The 23,883-nt window shown below is 41.0% G+C and overlaps 1 long non-coding RNA gene across 3 annotated transcripts in view; it reads left to right on the top strand.

Moving 5' to 3' along the window:
• Positions 1–23,883, top strand: part of LOC123746035 (uncharacterized) — a 136,009-nt gene that overhangs the window by 38,382 nt on the left and 73,744 nt on the right. For 2 of the 3 annotated variants that reach the window (XR_011224977.1, XR_011224976.1), the window contains one exon: positions 4,142–4,226. This is a non-coding gene — a long non-coding RNA (uncharacterized lncRNA). Of the gene's footprint in view, positions 1–2,747; positions 2,763–4,141; positions 4,227–23,883 lie in introns of those variants that run through there. The other variant, XR_011224978.1, reaches the window with a different exon arrangement.

The raw sequence follows: 23,883 nt of genomic DNA, 5'->3' as shown, positions 1-23,883 counted from the left end.
ACAATGGCGGAGGGGGACAATAGCGTGAGTATTTTACTTTTTATGTTTATATAATTAAGATGAACTACCGTAGTCGTGCGGAAGTTCCACACGGGATTTGAATTTTAGATAATTTTCATAGTTAAAGAAACAGCATATCCTGAACTATTTGACAGAAGACATTTTTGTGTGAACTAAATTTGAATTGTATATTTGAATCAAACTCTTATTTAGAGTATTACGAAATACAATTAGTCAGGCGATGTTGCCATTTTCTCAGTGTGTTTGGTTGTTATGGCCTAGGCTGTTCAATAGCCGGGTTGATTATAATGAAAATTAAACAACTACTTATGATAATGCATATAGTTGCTGTTTAGATTTTAATACAAATTTGTGAAAGAAAAGGACAATCTGCAGAAAGGCAATTTATAAAGAAAAATTATTCTTGCCAGAAATTGTACAGTTATATGACCTTGAGAACTTTGAAGTAGCCTCACATCAGGGGTGATGAAAATTTATACTGTAGATCTATATAATTAAGTAGTATATATTCCAGAGAAGCAAGATAACCATTGACTATTCTATAAAAATGATTTCCTTCCAAATTAATATATTTTTTAGGTTACCATGTTATTGAATTCTTTTGTATATAAAGCATTCTGCATTTTTTTTTGGTCTCAGATTTTCAAGTAGCATTTACCGTTTGAAAATGTCCCTCAAATTCGCAATATCACATTTTCAGTAACCTCGTCCGCCCTCTTGCAAAATAAAGGATATGACACTTCATGCGTAAGATGAACATTGATGAATATTTGAACTTTTGTTACTCCCCCTTTCCAAAACCGTGTATATGATTCAGATCAATCTAATGTGTTGCAAGAGTTTAAAGATGGGTAAATTGCCAGGCTGTGATGGGTTCCTGGTGGAATTTTATTATGCCGGAGCAGCGTTTGTATCAATGGTGTCTTGAGTAAACCATTTTCAATTGAACGGTCAATACGTCAGTGATGTCCCCTTTCAATGCTTTTGTATGTTATATTTCAAGAGCCACTGTACTTGGCAATAAAAATAAATGACTTTATTATTCCACCTTCTCTTCCCAATGCTATTGGTTATCTTATGTGTTACCTTTAGAAAGGAATAATACAAAGGAATAGTGTAAATGTTTTAGGACATTATTTTTGTAAAATACGTGTTGGCCACTTGGTACATATGCCAGAGAATACTGACCTTGCCTTTATTTCACCACACTTTTATTCTTGCGCAATTGATTTTTTCATGCAGATTTGTAATGTTGAAGGTTGTTTAACGATGAGCGGTAAACACGTGTATGATGTTCTGCTCCCACATATAGTTCCTAGAGTAGAGGAGGCATATCCACTCTTTAACTGGCGAGTAATATGGGCAAACCTTCATGTTAAATGTATTGCTCTAAAACATCGTGAACTATTGTATCGCTACATTCATGAGACCTTCCCTGCTAATGATAGGTTGTTGATGCTGGGCATTAAGGACAACAATAGGTGTGACCAATGTACTGAAATTGGGAATAATATTCATATATTTTATTTCTGTAAACAAAAAGTTGTTCTTGTAAACTGGGTTACAGACGCTCTTAAGGCTTTATGCAGACCAAGCATTAGAGTGGATGTAATGAGGCTTTTAATGTTTCATATTGACATAAAATGCAAGAAAATTAAGAATACAATAATAACGTTACTTTCTGATTACATTTTTTGTGTGTGGATAGGCAGGCAGGAGGGTTACTCAGTAGACAAAATATTGAAGTTTTTTGGGAGGCAGGATCAAGTATAACATTTGGGGTTTAAGGCTTATGCTATGTGATGTAGAAAATTGGTTTATTGAGAATTGTATAAACAATATATAATGTAGTATTTTCCATTGTAAATTGATGTAGATATGATCTTTATAATGTATATTATTTAATAACGAAAAAACAATATGAGGAAAGAATTTTGATGCTGGAATGTCCCCTCAGTAGTATTTGTTATTATCAACGAGTATAATTAATTTTGCTAAAGATTTGAACATAAGCACACAGTTTTCCTGGGCTCTTCCCTGTTAGTTGTTGGGGGGGGGGGATTGCCGGCAACACTGCAGCACTACCAGTTCATTAAATTCAATAATAAATTCTTAAATGTGAATAATAATTATCTAAACTTTTTTGTTTCACAGTTTCGTAGACTATTTGACTCATTATCATAGTACTTGAATGATGACATTAAAATTTTGGAATAATATAGTAAAGTAATAATGGTATAAGCTTTTTTCGAATCTGTTAGATTTGTTGTCTTGAAAGAGATGGTATCACTGTGTGAGGCTACTGTCACCTGCCCACACATTCAGGTGACGTCCAGAGGTGATGGGACGCGGCACGCATTTATTTACCTTTGGAAAGTGTAATTACCTAAGTGTAGTTACAGGATGAGAGCTACGCTCGTGGTGTCCCGTCTCCCCAGCACTCTTTGTCATATAATGCTTTGATATTACTGACGGTTTTGGCCTCCACTACCCTCTCACCTAACTTGTTCCAACCGTCTACCACTCTGTTTACAAAAGTGTGCAAGGAGTTTATTGCTGGCATGCCTTCTGGTCTCAAAATTTAAAAAAAAATGTATGTAATACTTACGGATATAATCATTTGTTAAATATACGTAATTATTGCATGATCTTTATATAAAGCTAGCCAGAACTTTTCGGCAAAGTTACTGACCATTTTGCTCGTAAGCCAAGAAGAATTCCAGTGAACTATGTTTAAAATGGTAAGTTAAAATAATGTTACGACCGATTTTATATGTGAAATGAAATATTTTTTTTTATTTTTATTAATATTCATACTTCAGCTTCATCAAAGATCTTAACTATGTAATTTGCTCAGCCCTAACATTATTTCCACGACACGGCTCATACATTGATTTTATTACAGAGCTTCGTTTTAGGGTTTGAATATGATAAAAGACACATTTTGAGATGCTAAAGAATTTCATAGTTGCGTTTTTATGGAAGTGTATGTTCTCTGACCAATTTTGTATTTGTTTTGTGATTATAATAGATTGTTAGGTTAGAACTGACTTGATTAGGAAGTATAATACATGAGCGGTTTGAAACATTATTTGACCAATTTGGAAAATTAATGGAACAGACTCATTCTTCACAAACGTAAACCTTTAAATTGTAGCGCATGAACAGCAAAGAACATATATTTCGAGCTTGTCACACACACAGTTTGCTAATTGATCCCCATTTCCAGACAGACACAATCGTAGGTACATAATCACAAAACGCACACACCCACTAACGATCACATAATGCACATACACACGTAAGGACCCCAAGAGCTGAAACTCAACCCTGCAAGGAGAGTTAGGTGATTACACACACACACACACACACACACACACACACACACACACACACACACACACACACACACACACACACACGCGCGCGCGCGCGCGCGAACAAAAAACCAGTCACAACAATGAGTCTAATACTATTAAGATAAAAGTAATTGAAATGTAATCTAAATGAAACAAGCCGTATTCCTTTACAAATTCACCCTGGAAGACAGCCCTAAGAATCGCTGGAGCCTAATTATAGTTGTATTAATGCACTGTAGTCATACTGAATACAAAAGGAACGAGAAATAACAACTGGGGAGTCAAATTCCATAGGGAAAAGTGTGTGTTGATAATGAAGCAACAGGTAGCCTAGTGGTTAGGCTTCAGATGTCATGAGGGCCCAAAGCTTCCTCCTAGAGAGCGGAGGGGGGTTTGGGTTGGGGGGGGGCGGTAGGACTCACAGGTTCTAGGGTACTGATTAGGACCTGTTAGGAATAGAAGATAACAGCCAACATGCTGCTTGAACAGTAATGGCAGATAACATTGCTAGGGACAGCGTATAGAGTACGCGCTGCTAGGAACAGCGTTCAAACAATAACACTGCTAGGAATAGAGTATAATAAATAAAAGCTCCTGGGAATTTTGTATTATATATTACACGCTGTTAGGAACAGCTTACACTTACATAAGGGTTACTAAAGATCGTAACAGCTATTGTTTAAGCTTGCTGACGCTCGGGTGTATGCTGGGGGATGTGTCAGTAATAGACGCAGTACATAATTTCCTGTTCTCAATTACAGGAAGCCTGTACATAGGCCTACCGAGGTCCCTCTAGGCTAGCTACTGACCTTCGCCAGAGGACTAAGTGAAATGAGGCGGCATCAGGTGAGTAAACTTGGCATTTTGATCATTCTCCCCCTGGAGTATATATTTGGAATATACCAAGAGTTAGGTCTGGGACATTCTCTCCCTAAGCCTAGTCTGGATTCAGACTTGTCTTTTGATAGCTTGCTTCAAAAGGCTGTCGCTTGGAGCGGCTCGGAAGCCCACACATCCACGACAACCTGGTTGGTCTCACAAAACTATCTATAGTTAGGCATGCTCTTCAGGTAAATATATATATATATACTGTATATATATATATATATATATATATATATATATATATATATATATATATATATATATATATATATATATATATATATATATAATTATTTAACTGAGATCTTTAGGGATCTCATTCGTCCTCGTTGGGAACATTGCTTGATGTTTCTCTCAGCAAAGCTGTCCGTCTGACCATCTCTCATAACTTTTCACTTATCTTGGAGTCATGAGCAAAGAGCAGCATTACAGGCTATTCATGCCCTTGCCACCTCTTGGGTGGCTTAATCTTCATCAGTCAAAGAGCAACACATTATATTTACTGTAACCACTTGTACACTTCCTGTTCTCATGAACCTGAGATGTTAACCTTTGCTTTAATTATGTTATGAAAATGCATGCACTTGAGCTTCTCACAATGACCGCGTCTGTTTTTAATCCGAGAATTTGAACACTGCGTTGTTACTTTTTTTTTTATTCCAAAGACATCTTGTGAAACAGACTCTAAGCTGTGTCTTAGTTTGGGCTTGAGGAGTAGAAGAACTCCCGGAACCCTCTTCAGATATTCTTCAGGTATACTCCAGTATGTATAAGAACTCTTAACGAGCCTGTTAGGCTCGTTTACAGAACGAGCTTAGTTCATTAATTATATTAATTATATATATTCTTAATTTATATATATATATATATATATATATATATATATATATATATATATATATATATATATATATATACCATTCAGGCTTGTTCGCATATATATATAAACAAATTTTAATACCTAGAAGGGGTACCACCTCTGGTGTAAGTGTAGGATTTTATCTCTCTCTCTCTCTCTCTCTCTCTCTCTCTCTCTCTCTCTCTCTCTCTCTCTCTCTCTCTCTCTCTCTATATATATATATATATATATATATATATATATATATATATATATATATATATATATATATATATATAGAGAGAGAGAGAGAGAGAGAGAGAGAGATCTTATTCTATATATATATTAATAATTCTATATATATAATTATATATATAATTAGTTACGTTAGGCTTAGTTCACAGAAACCATTCAAGAGTTTAGATACGCAATGCATCTGTTCAGATTCAGATTCTTTATTTAGGTAAAGGTACATCCATTGAGTTACATCCATAATGATGGATATAAAGATAGAGATAGTACATACAATACCTAAAGCCACTAGTACGCATAGCGTTTCGGGCAAAGTTCATGGTGTTCTAGTTGTCATATTAGTCTCTGGTACCTTGCTACTTTTGCAAGTCAATGAAACTGATCTCATACTTAATTACCTCTTACTTATTTCCTTATGTAAAAATATAGGAACATTACTATCTGGCAGCTGCTCGTTTGTGAGACTTTAGTCTTTAGCAGTTAAAGATTATCATAACTGATGCGCAGAGGTTTAGTGTCTCCCGTCAGTTCCCGCGGAATGATTGTCTCAGTAGCCTGTATATCTGTCCTACAGCGTCTGGAGCTGATGGGGTTGGTGGTGTGTTGATTACTGCACTTACCCTGTGTGTGTGTGTGTGTGTGTGTGTGTGTGTGTGTGTGTGTGTGTGTGTGCGTGTGCGTGCTACACTCATCACCACCATGGCAGAAGCTTTACATGTCGGGACTCTTACAGCTTCTATAACATTGATATATATATATTTTTACTCATTTGTGCCTCACGAGTGCTGAGACAACTCGTCATGATGAATGCCGCCGCCTCCAACACCACAACTCTCCCGTCTCCCGATTTATTCCATGAGTCTCCCCTTGCCTACATGTCACGTTTTCTTCTGACCTCACAACGGAGAAATTGCTATGTAGGGAATGTAAACATGTTTTCGATGGTAGCTAATCTTCTTTTTCTCTTCCTGTCTCTTTGCTCTAGGTGGACACCTTTTCCTCTCACATTGCTTGATACTGAAAGCAAAGGATTATAGGTTTGAAACAAAGTAAAGAATTATTATTAGATGGATCTGAGGACAGAGACGCTTGTCTTATGTATGGACTCCTGACCTATTTTTCTCTATTATGTTTATATTTCTCTCTCACAAACACATATATTCCTTGGATGCAGTTCGCAACAGCTAATTCCCAGATGCCTATTTACTGCTATGTGAACAAAGGCATCAGGGGAAAGAAACTGCCCATTTATTTCTGTTTCGGGTGGGAATCGAACCTGGGTCCAAGGATTTTACAATAGCTGTGCGCTCGACCGCGAGACTGAAAGAACCAATCTCCAGATATTGTTACTACATACGTTGTACAATATATATTTGCTATCACCATCACTATTAGTAGTAGTAGCAGTAATAGCAACATTATTAATGTAGAGGTAATAAGTTGTAATGTAGAGGTAGTAGTTATAATAGCAGATTTTGTATATTATAAGACCAAACGAATCACCCATCACTTACAAAGGATCTCGATCTCACTCTGGTAACGCGCCTCGCTCGATCCTCTTTTGTTTCTCCTCGACTCGATCGCGTTTTCTGTATTAATGAATGTCCTGCCTTGGTAAATCTGCGTAACAATACTCCATTCATATTGACGCCGCTATGCTGATGAACGTGAACGTAGTAATTACCGCCATTCGTGTGGAACGGATGGCATTATTACCTTTAAATGGTCAAACAATGACGATCTGATTCTTCGTTCTGCCTGATCCATCCGTTTACACTGGCTGGCCTCGACTTAGGTTTACTCTTCGTGACTGGTCCAAGCGTGATTGCGTGCAGGCACGGAAACGAATGCACGGAACTTGTTTTTCCCCGCGGTAATTTGAAATTTTTTTCTGAATGAGGCTCTTGAAATAGAGAAGTGCAAGTGTTCAATTTTGTAATTCTGCAGAAGTCGTTTATTTATTTGATATATAACGGGTGGAAAACTGATGGTGATTGACAGGGTCGAGATCGAAGCGAAGAGCTGTAAAATTAAGGGAACGGAGAAGTGTGTTGTGCTCTTGACCTCGATTTGTGTCCATGTCTGTGTTTGACGTCAGGTGATGTCCGGGGATTTGTGTCCATGTGTGTGTTTGACGTCAGGTGATGTCCGGATTATACTCTGCATTATACTCCCATCAGTGTAAAACAAATGGGCGAGGGTTGCCCCAAGCATCTGCCTTCCAACCTTAGACAGACAGTCATACTTACAGCTACAGATAGATAAATAAAATTTGGAAAAGAAAACACATACTTACTCTTGGTAAGACTTTTGCTGATGCACCAATGACAGTATTTTATATCAGGCTTGTATTGGGTTGTTTCGAGAGCTATGCAAGCAGCATTAGTTCCGTCAGAAAGTTTACTCCTATCATTAGCTTATATTTTGGTCAGTGAAACGATGACTTACATGATTATGTCGATGAAAATACTATCAATACTGCCATTGTGAGATTATTTAGATTTTTAAATGTTTCAAGAATGGGATTCTAGAGAGTCAGTACCTCGTTTTCTGTACATTTCTGCATTAACACAGTCACTAACCGATCTCTTACAGTATATATTTAGTTCAGCGCTTAAGTAGACCAATTTTTGCCTCCAAATTGAGCTGATTTGGAAGTAAATCAGTTGTATGTCAAAATTAGCCAACTCACTGCACCGTAACTTTTCCTAATTCAGTTTGCCTAATATTACACTGCATAATTTATGATTTTTTCAGTTCATTCAATTGACCTAAAAGTAGTAAATGTTGAAGAAAATTATCCAGCAGTTGAATCAGTTTTACACGAACATTGTTTTTGAAGCCTCTAAATGTATGTTCTCATAAATTTCAAGGTGTATCATGTGTTTTATTTAGGGATGAGAAACATTTAAAATAGTGCCTTTGTTGACATCACGTGTAAAATGTTATTTTGGTTTCAAAGGATTTTATATTATCAAAAATAACATCAAGTGTATTGCCAGATCCCAGTAATTTGGTGTTCATATAATTTAAATGTGAGGATCAGTCTGTAATATAACATTAATCTACAATATCCCACAACATAAGGTATTTCTTGTCAAGAAAATCTGTCACGCGTCAAAAACATTAAATTCAACAAAAGGTATTTCTTGCGAAGAAAATCTGTCACGCGCCAAAAACATTAAATTCAACAAAAGGTATTTCTTGTCAAGAAAATCTGTCACGCGTCAAAAACATTAAATTCAATTGAAACGCAACAAATAGTTTCCAGAACCTCAGAACCTAAGACAACAGAACCTTTAAACAGAATATCTTCTAAGCCAACGTACGTTGTGCATAAATAGTCCTATGTACACTAACTTCACCCAGCTCAGTAAATACTGAAAATGTCTTTTTCCCGAGACAGGAGGAGAAATAAAAAAAAATCTCAGTAAATAGTGATTTTTTTTAGAGATAGGCGGAAAAATAACGCTAACTTTCTTAGTTACAATGTTCAGGACTTCAAGTTGACTATGGCCAGCTTTTGCACACAAAACCTCCTCGGATACAACACAGGAAAAGCCTATCTGTTGATACAATACATTTTTCAAACATTTTTACAAAACTTGCTTCTTTACGAGTCATGCTGGCTGCAACCTCAGTTGTCACGGAAGATATTGATGAAAGGTCGACCTGCTGATTACACAATTCCATAATATATCACAGCTCTGTGGTAGGTTCGGGAAGAGTTACCGAGCTAAACAGTTCTTCGCGTATTTCATCAACAACACCGAGCAGTGATGACTAGCCTAGCTGATCATATAACATCATTGTTCTCTTCAAGATAAATGGCACGAAATTTACATGAACCACTATTGTTGTTTCCATGATTAATATCCTATTTTTTACTATGTATGTTTTTTGCTCTCTGGCAAATCCATAATGCGTTGAATATTATCATTATATATTTATTATTGGTGGAGTTTAAAGAATCAAGAGGCGGCAATGTCTGCCGCCAGCCAAAAGCTATATTTTGCGTGCCACATTAGACACGTGTGCCATGAAGATTAAATAATAAATTTAAATAATAATAATTATAATATTTTTAATATTATATTTAAAAATACAAAGGGAATAACATACATAGGTTTAATAATAGTTACAAACTCTGTATATTTAGTAAGTCCTGTAATACGTCAAGCGATTCGGGCATAATTTAAAATAATTCAGTACTCACCTAATTGTGGTTGCGGGGGTTGAGCTCTGGCTCTTTGGTCTCAGTAGTGCGATATAAAGGTAGGACGAGGCAGACATTTAATACTACATAGGATGCTAGTAAATTTATACATAGTTCAAGAAATTTAGCAAATGACCAGCTGCATCATCAGGATGCGGCTCACAACAGTTGACTAACTCCTGAGGTAACTTATGTACTCGCCTAGTTGTGCTTGCGGGGGTTGAGCTCTGGCTCTTTGGTCCCACCTCTCAACTGTCAATTAACTGGAGTACAGATTCTGGAGCCCATTGGGCTTTATTAAATCTACATATGAAACTGTGTATGGAGTCTGCCTCCACCACATCACTACTTAATGCATTCCATTTGTTAACTACTCTGACAATTAAAAAATTCTTTCTGATGTCTCTGTGGCTCATTTGGGTACTAAGTTTCCACCTGTATCCCCTTGCTCGTGTGTTCCGCCTGTGTTCCATGTACTGCTAGGTGAACATTGGCATCAGGGGAAAAGGATACGTGCCCAAACATCAATGTCCTGCTGTTTCGCCAATCTAACCCGGGACATTTCAGTTAAGAACCGACTTCCCTAAGAGTACTGCGAACTTCTATACAGAAGTTCGTACCAGAAGTACGCAGTACTTCTGGTACTAAGAATACCAGAATCTTTGCTCAAATTGTGTTTGGTTTTGTGTTGAGCCTCTAGGCCTATGCACCTCTGGTGGGTTACTAAGGCTACACGAGTGCTAACTGGCCAATCACTCCTCGTGTCAGCGTTCACCAACCCACTCGAATCCCTCTACCCCCCTGATGTCTGTTACTGCGGCGTCCACACTACATGCCGTGTCCGACTGCGTGCTGGCCATCACAGGCTGTTGAAATGGAAATTTAAAATCGTATCGGATCGTCCAAGGCCGAGGGGGAGGAGGGTGGGCGGGTGAGTGTGTGGAGTCAATATTTGTGTCTTCTGGATTATTGTGTTTTTTGTTTTGCCATATCTACTGCATTCATTTCTCTCTCTCTCTCTCTCTCTCTCTCTCTCTCTCTCTCTCTCTCTCTCTCTCTCTCTCTCTCTCTCTCTCTCTCTCTCTCTCTCTCTCTCTCTCTCTCTCTCTCTCTCTCTTTCTCTCTCTCTCTCTCTCTCTCTCTCTCTCTCTCTCTCTCTCTCTCTCTCTCTCTCTCTCTCTCTCTCTCTCTCTCTCTCTCTCTCTCTCTCTTTCTCTCTCTCTCTCTCTCTCTCTCTCTCTCTCTCTCTCTCTCTCTCTCTCTCTCTCTCTCTCTCTCTCTCTCTCTCTCTCTCTCTCTTACACACACACACACTATATATATATATATATATATATATATATATATATATGTCGTACCTAGTAGCCAGAACTCACTTCTCAGCCTACTATTCAAGGCCCGATTTGCCTAATAAGCCAAGTTTTCCTGAATTAATATATTTACTATAATTTTTTTCTTATGAAATGATAAAGCAACCCTTTTCTCTATGTATGAGGTCAATTTTTTTTTATTGGAGTTAAAATTAACGTAGATATATGACCGAACCTAACCAACCCTACCTAACCTAACCTAACCTATATTTATAGGTAAGGTTAGGTTAGGTAGCCAAAAAAAGCTAGGTTAGGTTAGGTTAGGTAGGTTAGGTAGACGAAAAAACATTAATTCATGAAAACTTGGCTTATTAGGCAAATCGGGCCTTGAATAGTAGGCTGAGAAGTGCGTTCTGGCTATTAGGTACGACATATATATATATATATATATATATATATATATATATATATATATATATATAGGTATGTACCACCTCTGATGCAATTGTAGGGACCCACAGCCTCAAAGAAGGGAACACAGAGCATTCAGAGAAAAACTTGCCAATTTAACTCTGAATACGTATGGGTGTTCACTTCTCCTACCACCCCGTTTTTCATGTTGCACACTTTATTATACAAGGTTATACAGTTACATATATGATTGCTTATATAATATATATATATATATATATATATATATATATATATATATATATATATATATATATATATATATATGTGTGTGTGTTGTACCTAGTAGCCAGAACGTCGTACTCGGCCTACTATGCAAGGCCCGATTTGCCTAATAAGCCAAGTTTTCCTGAATTAATATATTTTCTCTAATTTTTTTCTTATGAAATGATAAAGCTACCCATTTCATTATGTATGAAATCAACTTTTTTTGATTGGAGTTAAAATTAACGTAGATATATGTCTGAACCTAACCAACCCTACCTAACCTAACCTAACCTATCTTTATAGGTTAGGTTAGGTTACGTAGCCGAAAAAGTTAGGTTAGGTTAGGTAGGTTAGGTAGTCGAAAAACAATTAATTCATGAAAACTTGGCTTATTAGGCAAATCGGGCCTTGCATAGTAGGCTGAGAAGTGCGTTCTGGCTACTAGGTACGACATATATATATATATATATATATATATATATATATATATATATATATATATATATATATATATATATATATATATATATATATAATATATATATATATATATATATATATATATATATATATATATATATATATATATATATATATATTATACGTGCGTGCAAGGTCAGAAAACATGCTGGCGGGCATCTCCAACCCTCCTTGCAACTGAAGCAAAAGAGACAAGGACAGTAATTACAATTAGTGAGTGTTGTTTGGATATGTCATTAAGCAGTCACGAAGTCATCATTCAGGTTGACCAGCAGCTCTGGAGCTCCAGTTGCTTGGCTTCTTGACGAGTAAGATCATTTGGCGACGCCTCGAGACGTGAACCAACAGGATGAATCAGACCGGTTGGAAGAGATGCTGCCAGACCCCTGCCTCGTCTGGGACGCAAATGGTATGGATCCCAGCAGGAGAAACATCGGGTTGCCTTTATGATTGACGATTCTTTCGTATGTGAGATGTCTGCTGGAAAGGCTGGAGCAGACAGGCAGACGGGCAGTAATCTCGTGCATCAGGACGACGTGTGATGCAGGAGGGAGCAACAGGTACATCTGACCTTGTGGCTGCGTCCGGCATAGTGATGACATCGCTGCTGATGTTTCTCCTCTTGTCCACCTGGGATTGGGTCGTGGGAGTCTGGCCTTCTTCTCATTACCTTCATTGTCCCGACCCCGCAACAGACGCAAGAGCGTCAGGCGAAATGTTCCCTCCGTGTACAGTTAGATGCGTGACCAAGACGTAACTGATTTCAAGTGGAAGCTGCCTCAGAGGTACTGCCCATGCGCCAATATATATATATATATATATATATATATATATATATATATATATATATATATATATATATATATATATATATATATATATATATATATATATATATATATAGCATTATTCCAGGTAGTTAAGTAATTTAGCTTAATGTTCGCATACTCTCGGGTACTCGTAAGCGCAGAGTACATCACAGCTTCCATGCAAATTGATCTTCTCCGCGAAAATAGCTTTGTGTATTTATGATGGGCTTGTACCTGTAGCCTGTCTCACCGGAGACCTTGTGAATCATGCAGTAACTGACTTATATAGGTCCATCAATCTCTCAGGCTCGGCACCGTCGACTCCTAAACGGACCATTGTTTCTGGTCTTGGCGTTGGGGGGGTTTATTGTTTATAGTCCTTTAGTTTATTGTTTATTATAGTTTATTGTTTATGGTGAGGTCAGCTTCACACACTCGCACGGACGTGGACACATCTCCTCGACGATATAACGTGATTTATCGCTCCTCAACGGAGAAAAACCCTACTTTGAAAAATATGATTTCTTGTGAGAGAGCACGACATCGTTCATGGACTCCTGAAAGAACTCCTGATTTTTCAGGAGTTCAGCATCAGTGAACCCCTGGAGAACTAGTGGGATCCTGAAGCAGTTCATCCTCTGAAGTGCCTTAGTGCACCTCTGAAGGATAGAGTGTACAACTGGTTCTATAACACCGTTCTTAAGTTACAATGAGTTCTTGCTCATTATAACTCAAGTACCCTTCAGCTCCTGAAAAAGCTTTCAGCTCTTAAGGCACCAATGAACTCTTGAAGGAACACAGGTTTCTTGAAGCAACAATTGTTTCCTGAAGATACTTGACATCGGAGGACACTTGCAAGTTGTACAGTATTCACCAGATTATTTGTTTTATTAACACATTTAGGTACATCTTCATATGTGCAGCTGCCATAGACTATATGAAGGGGAGTACAGTGTGTCAAAATGCTAGCTACGTGATGCTAAAAATCTCCATCACACAGGATGGTTAGTCATACAGAGGCATGTGATCAGTAGTCTGCACTGGCAGACTCTGGGTGCATTATGAGGATATCATCAACACAAGAGTGAATAAGGCAGCAGTGGTACTAAAAGTCCCCATCTCGCAGGATGGTTAGTCATACAGGGCCATATGTTTAGTAGCCTACACTGGCAAATTTTGGATGCAATATGAGTGTATCTTCAAGACCACGAGAGTTTGCACCTGGAATACTCAGGATTGAGAGATCCGTCACCTGTAGCCACCTGCCACAGGTAACGGTAACTCAACCTGATCCTGGCAACCACTGTGTCGCACAGTCTGGTCCACGTTTTGTGCTGCCCATAAACGTAGGTTTCAGATCTGAACAAATCAGGGCTTTTTATACTGGAGCTTTCAGGTCGTTGGGAGTCAGTAATTTCTTTCCTATCACCTGAGTGTTTGGAACAATATAGTTTTGACAGCAGAGATGGGGATACCTAGATCTAATTCAACTTTATCTTTGTTACACGCTAATTTGACTGCAACGTCTGTCTCATTATGATGGGTTATATTTATGTGTGATGGTATCCATACAAAGGAGATTCGAAACCCTTTACTCTGTGCAGCAGTTAGGTAATTTATTATAGCTAGTATGAGGTTCTTGCTGTCGATCTTCCAGGAAACGTTTTCGATTGCTTGAAGAACAGACTTTGAAACACAAAATATTATTCCTCCTTTGTTCACCGTAAAATACCGAGAACTAACATTCTCTATATACAACTAACATACACTAGTATATAACTAATACTGTATTCAGAACAAGGAGCTTCAACACACAGCTCAATTAGTCACATCAATGAACTTCAAGAACTTTAGGCACAACTATCAAAATCAGTAACAGCTAAGTCTTAGGACTAGCTGACGAGTCTGTGTGGAGATCAGCCCGTTGTTTAAAAATTAAAAAGCAAGAAAAAAGTTCTCCATATGTAAAAAAAAAAAGAATTCCATAAAATGTTGCAAGCAAAACAAACACAGAGGTCGAGGACGTGCTTTTCAAATGACGTCCTTGTTCCTTGTTTTTCAGAAGCTGTTCCAGCATGAATAACGTCCTTGTCCGTTGCTGTTCCAATAAGAACATTGTGTGTGCCTAGAGTTAAAGAAACTTCTTCCAGGCTTTTCCCCGCTCTCCTGCATCTTCAAATACAAATACAGTTAAATGCAAATACAGTTCTTTATTTTGTGAGATATATACAAGAGTTGTTACACTCTTGTACAGCCACTAGTACGCGTAGCGTTTCGGGCAAGTCCCCGGAATACGAAACGGGAAACACGAAATACGGGATATTATGCTCCCTTATAGTCCCTGGACTATGAGGGAGCATTTTTTTTTTTTAAATACATGAGGTACATCTGCATTAATGCAGCTACCCTAGACTATATGAAGTGGAGTACAGTGTGTCAAAAAAGCTAACTAGGTGATGCTAAAAATTCCCCATCACACAGGATGGTTAGTCATACAGAGGCATGTGATGGGCAGTCTGCACTGGCAGACTCCAGAAGCATTTTGAGGATATCATCAACTCAAGATTGAATAAGGTAGCAGTGGTAATAAAAATCCCCATCTCGCAGGATGATTAGTCATACAAAGGCATGTGATGGGCAGTCTGCTTTCGACTGACTCCAGAAATGCTTCTGGAGTCTGCTTTGGCAGACTCCAGAAGCATTTTGAGGATATCATCAACTCAAGATTGAATAAGGTAGCAGTGGTAATAAAAGTCCCCATGAGCAGTGGTGACTGTGGGAGGGCGGGCAGTGGTGTGGCGTCTTGAGGCAGACCTCGCCCACAGGGGATTAAGACAGGTCGCCCTCCTCATCCACTTCGTGCACTTGTAAGGGCAAAGGGTGTTCGCCATCCCAAGGACAACCTCCGCGACGCCCAGCATCCTCCACGGCATCACGGAGGACCTGGCGTGTTGTGCTGAAGTATCCTGCTTTGGTCCGCTCATTAGGATGATTTATGTTGGCTCTTCACAGACGTCCACATACCACCATTCTTGTCCGTTTGCTTCTGTTGGAGGTTTACTGTTGCCTGGGCTTCTGTTGGTGCCTTCTGTGGGGGGTTTACTGTTGCCTGGGCTTCTGTTGGTGCCTTCTGTGGGGGGTTTACTGTTGCCTGGGCTTCTGTTGGTGCCTTCTGTGGGGGGTTTACTGTTGCCTGGGCTTCTGTTGGTGCCTTCTGTAGGGGGTTTACTGTTGCCTGGGCTTCTGTTGGTGCCTTCTGTGGGGGGTTTACTGTTGCCTGGGCTTCTGTTGGTGCCTTCTGTGGGGGGTTTACTGTTGCCTGGGCTTCTGTTGGTGCCTTCTGTTGTTTAGAATATCTTGTTCTGGGGATCATCAATTACTCATGCGTGAGGAGTGCCTGGCATCATCATCAACATTATCATCATCATCATTACCATCAATAGAGGCTCAGAAATAGATCTTGGCACATTCTACAAGCGACGATAGGTTCTAAGCTGCAGATCTCAGTTCCTGTAGCTGAGGTCCTCCAGTATGCAACAAGGAGGTCAACAGCAGCGGCAGCATCACCGACAGCAGCGGCAGCATCACCGACAGCAGCGGCAGCATCACCGACAGCAGCGGCAGGAAGGAGATGGTGAAACCAACCATGATGGTGCGGAGATCACTGTAAAATCTCACTTTCACTCCATGCTTCTTGTCCGCCCCGCCCCGGACATGAAGCACCACCCCGCCCAGCCCCACCCAGGGACACCCACAACCCCGCCCCCCACCGACCTAGGGACACCCCCTACCCCTCCTTCTTGACCTCCGGACCACATCAGGCTGTGACCTCACCTCGCCTGGCTCGCTCACCTTACCGATGACCAGTTTATGATAGTTCTTAATAGTTATCACTCTCCCTGTACCTTCCACGTTGACACGCCCACGCCGCCCACGCCCACACCGCCCACATCCACCCACCATCACACCACTCATACCCACACCATTCGCACCCGTACCATGGGTATGAATGCCATCCATGAATGATAGCATTCATACCCACACCGACACCCACACCAAGGAAAGGGTTCACCGCTCCTTCGGTTCCTTCGTCAGGAGCGCAGGACACACACCTTCTGCCTTCCTCAGGGCCACTGCAGCCCATCCTTCTAAGACGAAAGTACTCATAGTAACTTCTTGGTTGAACGTACCAATCTGCAGTGAGGGTCACCAAGAAATTGACTTTTGTATGATTGGACAATCTGGAAACTTTCTTTCTAGCAACATAAACATAGAACCTAATATTAATTTCTCCTATCAGTCCTAGACCCACACTATCTTAGTCCAAATATAGTACATATATGTACTATACTAGTCCTAGGAATATATAAGTGTGATTTTTAGTTCTAGTTTTTCCCGGATTCTATAATATTAAAGTGCCTCACCATCTCCCAGGCCAGACAGCCGTCTCGAGGAGCTTCAGCATTGCTTATCAATTTCTTTGGCTCCACCTGCCTGTAATGGGTAATTGGGAGAGCATGCTATACAGTTCAGGCCGGGGGCTATCATTCCCAGCAGGTGACTCTTAAGCGGCCATTATCATGCATATTTAGCGGTGGGACGTGGTAGCAACGCTTAAGGGAACGGGTTTGAACATCCTTCAGATCTTTTATATGTAGGATGTTATATGTAATGAGCCTGATTACTGGGATTATATCGATGATTAAGGGTGTTCGACGCTAATTACAATGTTGTGGGAAATGATTGGGGGATCTTATGTGGGTTAATTTAGTATGCTGTCTATACTTTGCCTGTCTTTTCGCGTGTGGCTGTCTGGCGGTTTTTTGTCTGTCTCATTTCAACAGTGATTTAATATTCTATGGATTAGGCTGGGGGACAGATACGGTTGTGTCGTCAGTGCCTTCATGTAGGCTCTCTCTTAGTGGCGTTATACAGTTGTCGTCTGTCACCTCTGTCACTCGCACTGACTTGTTTACGACCACACAGACATCCCCACACACACACACACACAAATACACACACACACACACACACACACAAATACACACTGTGTGTGTATCAGACCAAAGAGCCAAAGCTCAACCCCCGCAAGCACAATTAGGTGAGTACAGCAATTCAGAGGAATTGACAGGGTAGACACAGATAAACTGTTTAACACGGGTGGTACGAGAACAAGGGGACACAGGAGGAAACTGAGTACCCAAACGAGCCACAGGGACGTTAGGAAATAGCTTTTTTCAGTGTCAGAGTAGTTAACAGATGGAATGCATTAGGCAGTGATGTGGCGGAGGCTGACTCCATACACAGTTTCAAATGTAGATATGATAAAGCCCAGTAGGCTCAGGAACCAGTTGATTTAGAGTTGAGAGGCGGGACCAAAGAGCCGAAACCCAACTAGTCGAGTCCACACACACACAATACACTCTTCCCCCTTCTCGCTTCCCTTGCCACATTCCCCACTCATCAGCATACATATATACATACATATCAGCATACATACATCAGCATACAGCATACATTCGCCCATTTTAATGAGCCCATCACTCTTGACTTGCTCGGGCCCAAGAGGAGGAGAAGATGCGGGCCGCCTGGGCCTCCCGGACCTTGAGAGGACAGGAAGGATCCATCCAGATCACGTACCCAGACAAGGTCAGCGTGTTTTAAAATGCATCTGATATCATTGTCGAGTATTGAAATATCACTTTAGCAGCAACAAACAGGATATCAAATGGTACACTCTCCAGGAAATCGAAGGTCAGAGTGAACCTGGTTATTGGAGACTACCAGCGAGGAGCGAGGGATCATCTTCTTCAGACAAAAACGTGTGTATACTGTAACGTCTGGGTATATTAGTTATACTTGTTATATATTTTCTCTTGGGGGGAGAGTATAGGTGGAAGGGGGAACTGAGATAGGAGGAATGAGTTGGGGCGTTTATGCTTTTTCATACACTTATCGTCTCCTCACAACGCTTAAATCTGATTGGTTTGTCTGTCAGTCCAAACTTGAGAGGCCAGATGGCCGCGGGTAGCCTCACTAAAATTTGCAGGGGATCTGGTTGGGGGTATGGGAGGGGACGCAACAAAATATATATATATATAAGGTGGTCAGGATAGGCCTTAGTTAAATGATTTAAGATATTGGCAGTTATAAACACCCACAGGGGTGTTGTCATATATTAAGTGTGAATTGTGGCGTGTTGTGATGCCCAGAACACATGCGTTGCTGTCCAAGGGATACATGTGTAGTGTTCCTCCTGGATACAGGTGTTGAGTTTCTCAGGACACAGGTGTTTTCAGTTAATTTACCCTCCAAGCCAATTTTCAGGTCCTGATTGGGGGAACTCAACTGAAGTCAGACGTAAGCTCATTACCTGCTTGTGTATGATGAAAGTGGCTGTGTATGATGAAAGTGGCTGTGTATGATGTAAGTAGCAGTGTATGATGTAAGTGGCTGTGTATGATGTAAGTGTCTGTGTATGATGAAAGTGGCTGCCATTGGCATGCCTGGTACAAGCATCAACATGCCTGACATTAATATAAATCTATGCCTCTGATTCAGTATGCATTTACACAACCTCGAGAGATATATCACAGTTAATAGTACTATGTTGCTAAGTTGGTAACGTCTGCAGGAACCTGTGAATTCCTGCGCGGCCATTTGCATTGAGCAAAATCAGTACGTAAAGATTCAAAGCAGGATTCGACACGGTCATTGAAAGTGCTCGACACCACCGCTATAAGATCAGGTCCTAATTATAGATTCGTAAACAAAGACAATATGCGCGTTAATCCTGCCGCCGAAGTTCCTGTTTGTGAATAAAAATGCAAAATAATAACCTTTCTGTACACACACACATGATTCACAGCTGATGTCGCTGGACATTTCTCGAATAGTGCTTCGCTGTCGTCCTCTGTTCGAATCGTACCTCTATTACTGGCGTTCTTCAAATGCCAGCCTATCCTCGTCAGCAAAGGGCCAAATGCCAGCCCATCCTCATCAACAAAGGGCCAAATGCCAGCCTATCCTCGTCAGCAAAGGGCCAAATGCCAGCCCATCCTCATCAACAAAGGGCCAAATGCCAGCCTATCCTCGTCAGCAAAGGGCCAAATGCCAACCCATCCTTATCAACAAAGGGCCAAATGCCAGCCCATCCTCATCAACAAAGGGTCAAATGCCAGCCCATCCTCACCAACAAAGGGCCAAATGCCAGCCCATCCTCATCAACAAAGGGTCAAATGCCAGCCCATCCTCATCAACAAAGGGCCAAATGCCAGCCCATCCTCATCAACAAAGGGCCAAATGCCAGCCCATCCTCATCAACAAAGGGGCAAATGCCAGCCCATCCTCATCAACAAAAGGGCCAAATGCCAGCCCATCCTCATCAACAAAAGGGCCAAATGCCAGCCCATCCTCATCAACAAAGGGCCAAATGCCTTTAATTCAGCCACCAAACCTACTGTTTATACAAAAAAAATGCTTTACACACGACTCACATCTGATGAACAAATCCACAAGGGCCGTGACGAGGATTCGAACCTACGTCCGAGAGCATCCCAGACGCTGCCTTAATGGACTGAGCTACGACATGGTATAAGAATTGCAACCAGAAATTCTACTGAGTTTACTTGGATCCTGTAGCCTCTCCGAGACACACACTCGGATTTTACACAATTTCTGTGTGGGCACATCTGAGGACGTTCGGAGCTTTCTCGATCAAGCCTTCACTGACGACCTCTGTTCGAATCCCAACTCTGAGTTGCTCACTACAAATACAAATAATGAACAGCATGTTAAAATCGATATCTTTGGGGTGGGCCGCTGGAGAGGAAGAGCCTGGGGGTGAGGACTGGTACGGTTCTTGGGTTATCTTGAGAGGTTATCTTGAGATGATTTCGGGGCTTAGTGTCCCCGCGGCCCGGTCCTCGACCAGGCCTCCACCCCGAGGAAGCAGCCCGTAGCAGCTGTCTAACTCCCAGGTACCTATTTTACTGCTAGGTAACAGGGGCATCAGGGTTGAAAGAAGCATTTTGCCCATTTGTCTCCGCCTCCACCGGGGATCGAACCCGGAACCTCAGGACTACGAATCCGAAGCGCTGTCCACCCAGCTGTCAGGGGTGCCAACCCTCACGGCATATTTCCTGTTTTACATCGCTCAAAAATACATTCTCCTACAAAATCATAACAAATGTCCACCCTGATGTCATTTCTACTACATAAAGTTAAATATAAATACAATACTTATTACTGTAACGTTACACGACTCACTTTACTGTAGTGAAATTTGACCACCAAATGCATCGCAAATGCAACATAATACAACATAGTACAATACAATGGAAAATGATGAAATACAGCTACTGATATATTATGACTTCAGTACAGTCAGGTCTGGCGCAACCAGGCAACACTGAACAAAGCAACAAAGCGCAGACATAACAAAGCGCAGACTGAACAAAGCAACAGAGCATTGCATGAAGCGCATATGTTGCAACACAGATGTTGAAACACAGTAACACAAAACAGATGTTGCAACATCATTCAGGAGGGGGCGTAACTTTTCCTCCGGCGGACATGAAGCTCCTGTGCTAGTTTTTAGCGGCCGGAATCCTGCAGTCCTTGTGTGGGAAGATCTGCTAGCCCCATCTCCCCTCAGCCTCCCATGCTCACCACCTCTCATCTCCCTCATTTCATCTCTCCCCCCTCATCATTCTCATGCTCTCATCACCTCCGGATATCACTCCTCGTCTGCCCCATTATCTCTTACCTTTCATCTATCTTATCTCCACCATGCTCTTAGCCTCAGCTATACGCACGCACACGGGTACACACACACACACACACACACACACACACACACACACACACACACACACACACACCCAGACCTAGACCTCACCACGCTACAAGAGAGGAAGGTAAGAGGACATGATCACGACATGTCCCATACTTACAGGTATTGACAAAATAGACAACATTCAACCTTTGACAGAGCACGAGAGGGACATAGGTGGAAACTAGAAGGTCAAACGAGCCACTAGGAAGTAAGAAAGTTACTCGTAATCAAATAAGTGGCGGGGCCCAGGAGCTAATGTTTCCTCGCGGGCATTCCTTACCACCTTTAACAAGAGGACATCTTCTCGGCTCAAGAAATCCACTTGCTTGTAAACGTAACATCCTAACGGCGTTCTTCAAGGCCGAAGAATGATCTGGAATCCCGGAAACTTTGCCGCTGTCCTGCCAGAAGAAATCCCCCGAGAATTCCAGCGGTGTGAAGGATGACTTGCTATTGGTTCACCAGACCCCGGCCGCCTCTCCCAGAACGCGCGGGAAACATTCCAGGGACCTCCGTCGGCGCCATAGTTCACGCCATCTCGCCCAACTTTACTGTTATTAAGATGTTTCCGCTGATTGGCTCCGAAATGGAGTTGGCATGGAAACCCTTTGGTGTTTTTAATGGTGTCTTGATGTCTTGCTGCGTCCTGGAGATCTTGTGGTGCTCTGGAGATCTTGTGGTGTCCTGGAGATCTTGTGGTGCTCTAGAGATCTTGTGGTGCTCTGGAGATCTTGTGGTGCCCTGGAGATCTTGTGGTGTCCTGGAGATCTTGTGGTGCCTGGAGATCTTGTGGTGCTCTAGAGATCTTGTGGTGTCCTGGAGATCTTGTGGTGCCTGGAGATCTTGTGGTGCCCTAGAGATCTTGTGGTGCTCTAGAGATCTTGTGGTGCTCTGGAGATCTTGTGGTGTCCTGGAGATCTTGGTGGTGCTCTGGAGATCGTCAATTACCCCTGGAGACTAGGGGGGATGGTTATGAGAACTTCGCACCAGCAAAGAGAGAGAGGTGTGGGCGGGCGTCGCGGAAACTTGCTCTACCTCCTGTGAACGCGACATTTAAGCGCTCCCGGATCCCGTATTATTAATACGTGAAAATGAATACAGAAAAAAATACCAACTGGATCTTCACGACAACCTTTCATATTTTCCCCGAGCCTGGGAACGCCGCCTCCAGCGAAGCAGGTCGTCTCTCAAGGGCGAGCTGGTGATGCCACAAGGCAGGAAGGAGACTTAGATTCCTTCACGGGTCTGTTCAGAAACACTCGGCCACCTTTGCCGCCTCCTTCCAGCAAAAACAAAATGCAGTCAAGTCCTTCCACCGCGTCATGCTGATGGGGGTTTAATTGTCCGTCTTTCGAGGTGTTTCTTCGGGGGTTTTGGGGTTGATTTCTGAGACATTTCTACACGTCTTGCTCCTGCTGGTTCCTCTGCTGCCAGACGTCTCTTAGCAAGTGACGTCTTCATGTCATTATCGTCACTTAGAAAACTATCGACAAAATTGTCTCCCCGCCGATGAAATATGTTTTAAATGTATATTTAATTTAGAAATAAATAATTTATATATATATATATATATATATATATATATATATATATATATATATATATATATATATATATATATATATATATATATATATTAGTATATTTTGGTAGCAGTCTTTCCTGTAGACATATATTATTAAATATGACCGAAAAAGTAAGATTAATAATTCTAACACGAATTTTCTCAATCTTTCGTACATTACGCTTCACTGTTGGAGGTAAATCAAAAATCACTTCTCCAAAATTCATTTTTATTTCTAGTCTGACGCGACACGGGCGCGTTTCGTAAAACTTATTACATTTTCAAAGACTTCACAAATACACAACTGATTAGAACTTACGTATCTCTGATTTTATATCTACATTTGAGTGAGGTGGGAGGGGTGATGTGGCATTAACACAAGACAGAACAAGAGGGGATATTAATAGGGTATTAAAAGTATCAACACAAGACAGAACAGAAACAATGGGTATTGAATAGAAGTGTTTGTAGAAAGCCTATTGGTCCATATTTCTTGATGCTTCTATATTGGAGCGGAGTCTTGAGGTGGGTAGAATATAGTTGTGCAATAATTGGCTGTTGATTGCTAGTGTTGACTTCTTGATGTGTAGTGCCTCGCAAACGTCAAGCCGCCTGCTATCGCTGTATCTATAGAT

This window comes from Procambarus clarkii, chromosome 78 (genome assembly GCF_040958095.1).
Source record: "Procambarus clarkii isolate CNS0578487 chromosome 78, FALCON_Pclarkii_2.0, whole genome shotgun sequence".
NCBI classification, from domain to species: domain Eukaryota; kingdom Metazoa; phylum Arthropoda; class Malacostraca; order Decapoda; family Cambaridae; genus Procambarus; species Procambarus clarkii.
The sequence above is the reverse complement of the archived record's forward strand: the minus strand, read 5'-3'. Positions and strand labels throughout refer to the sequence as shown.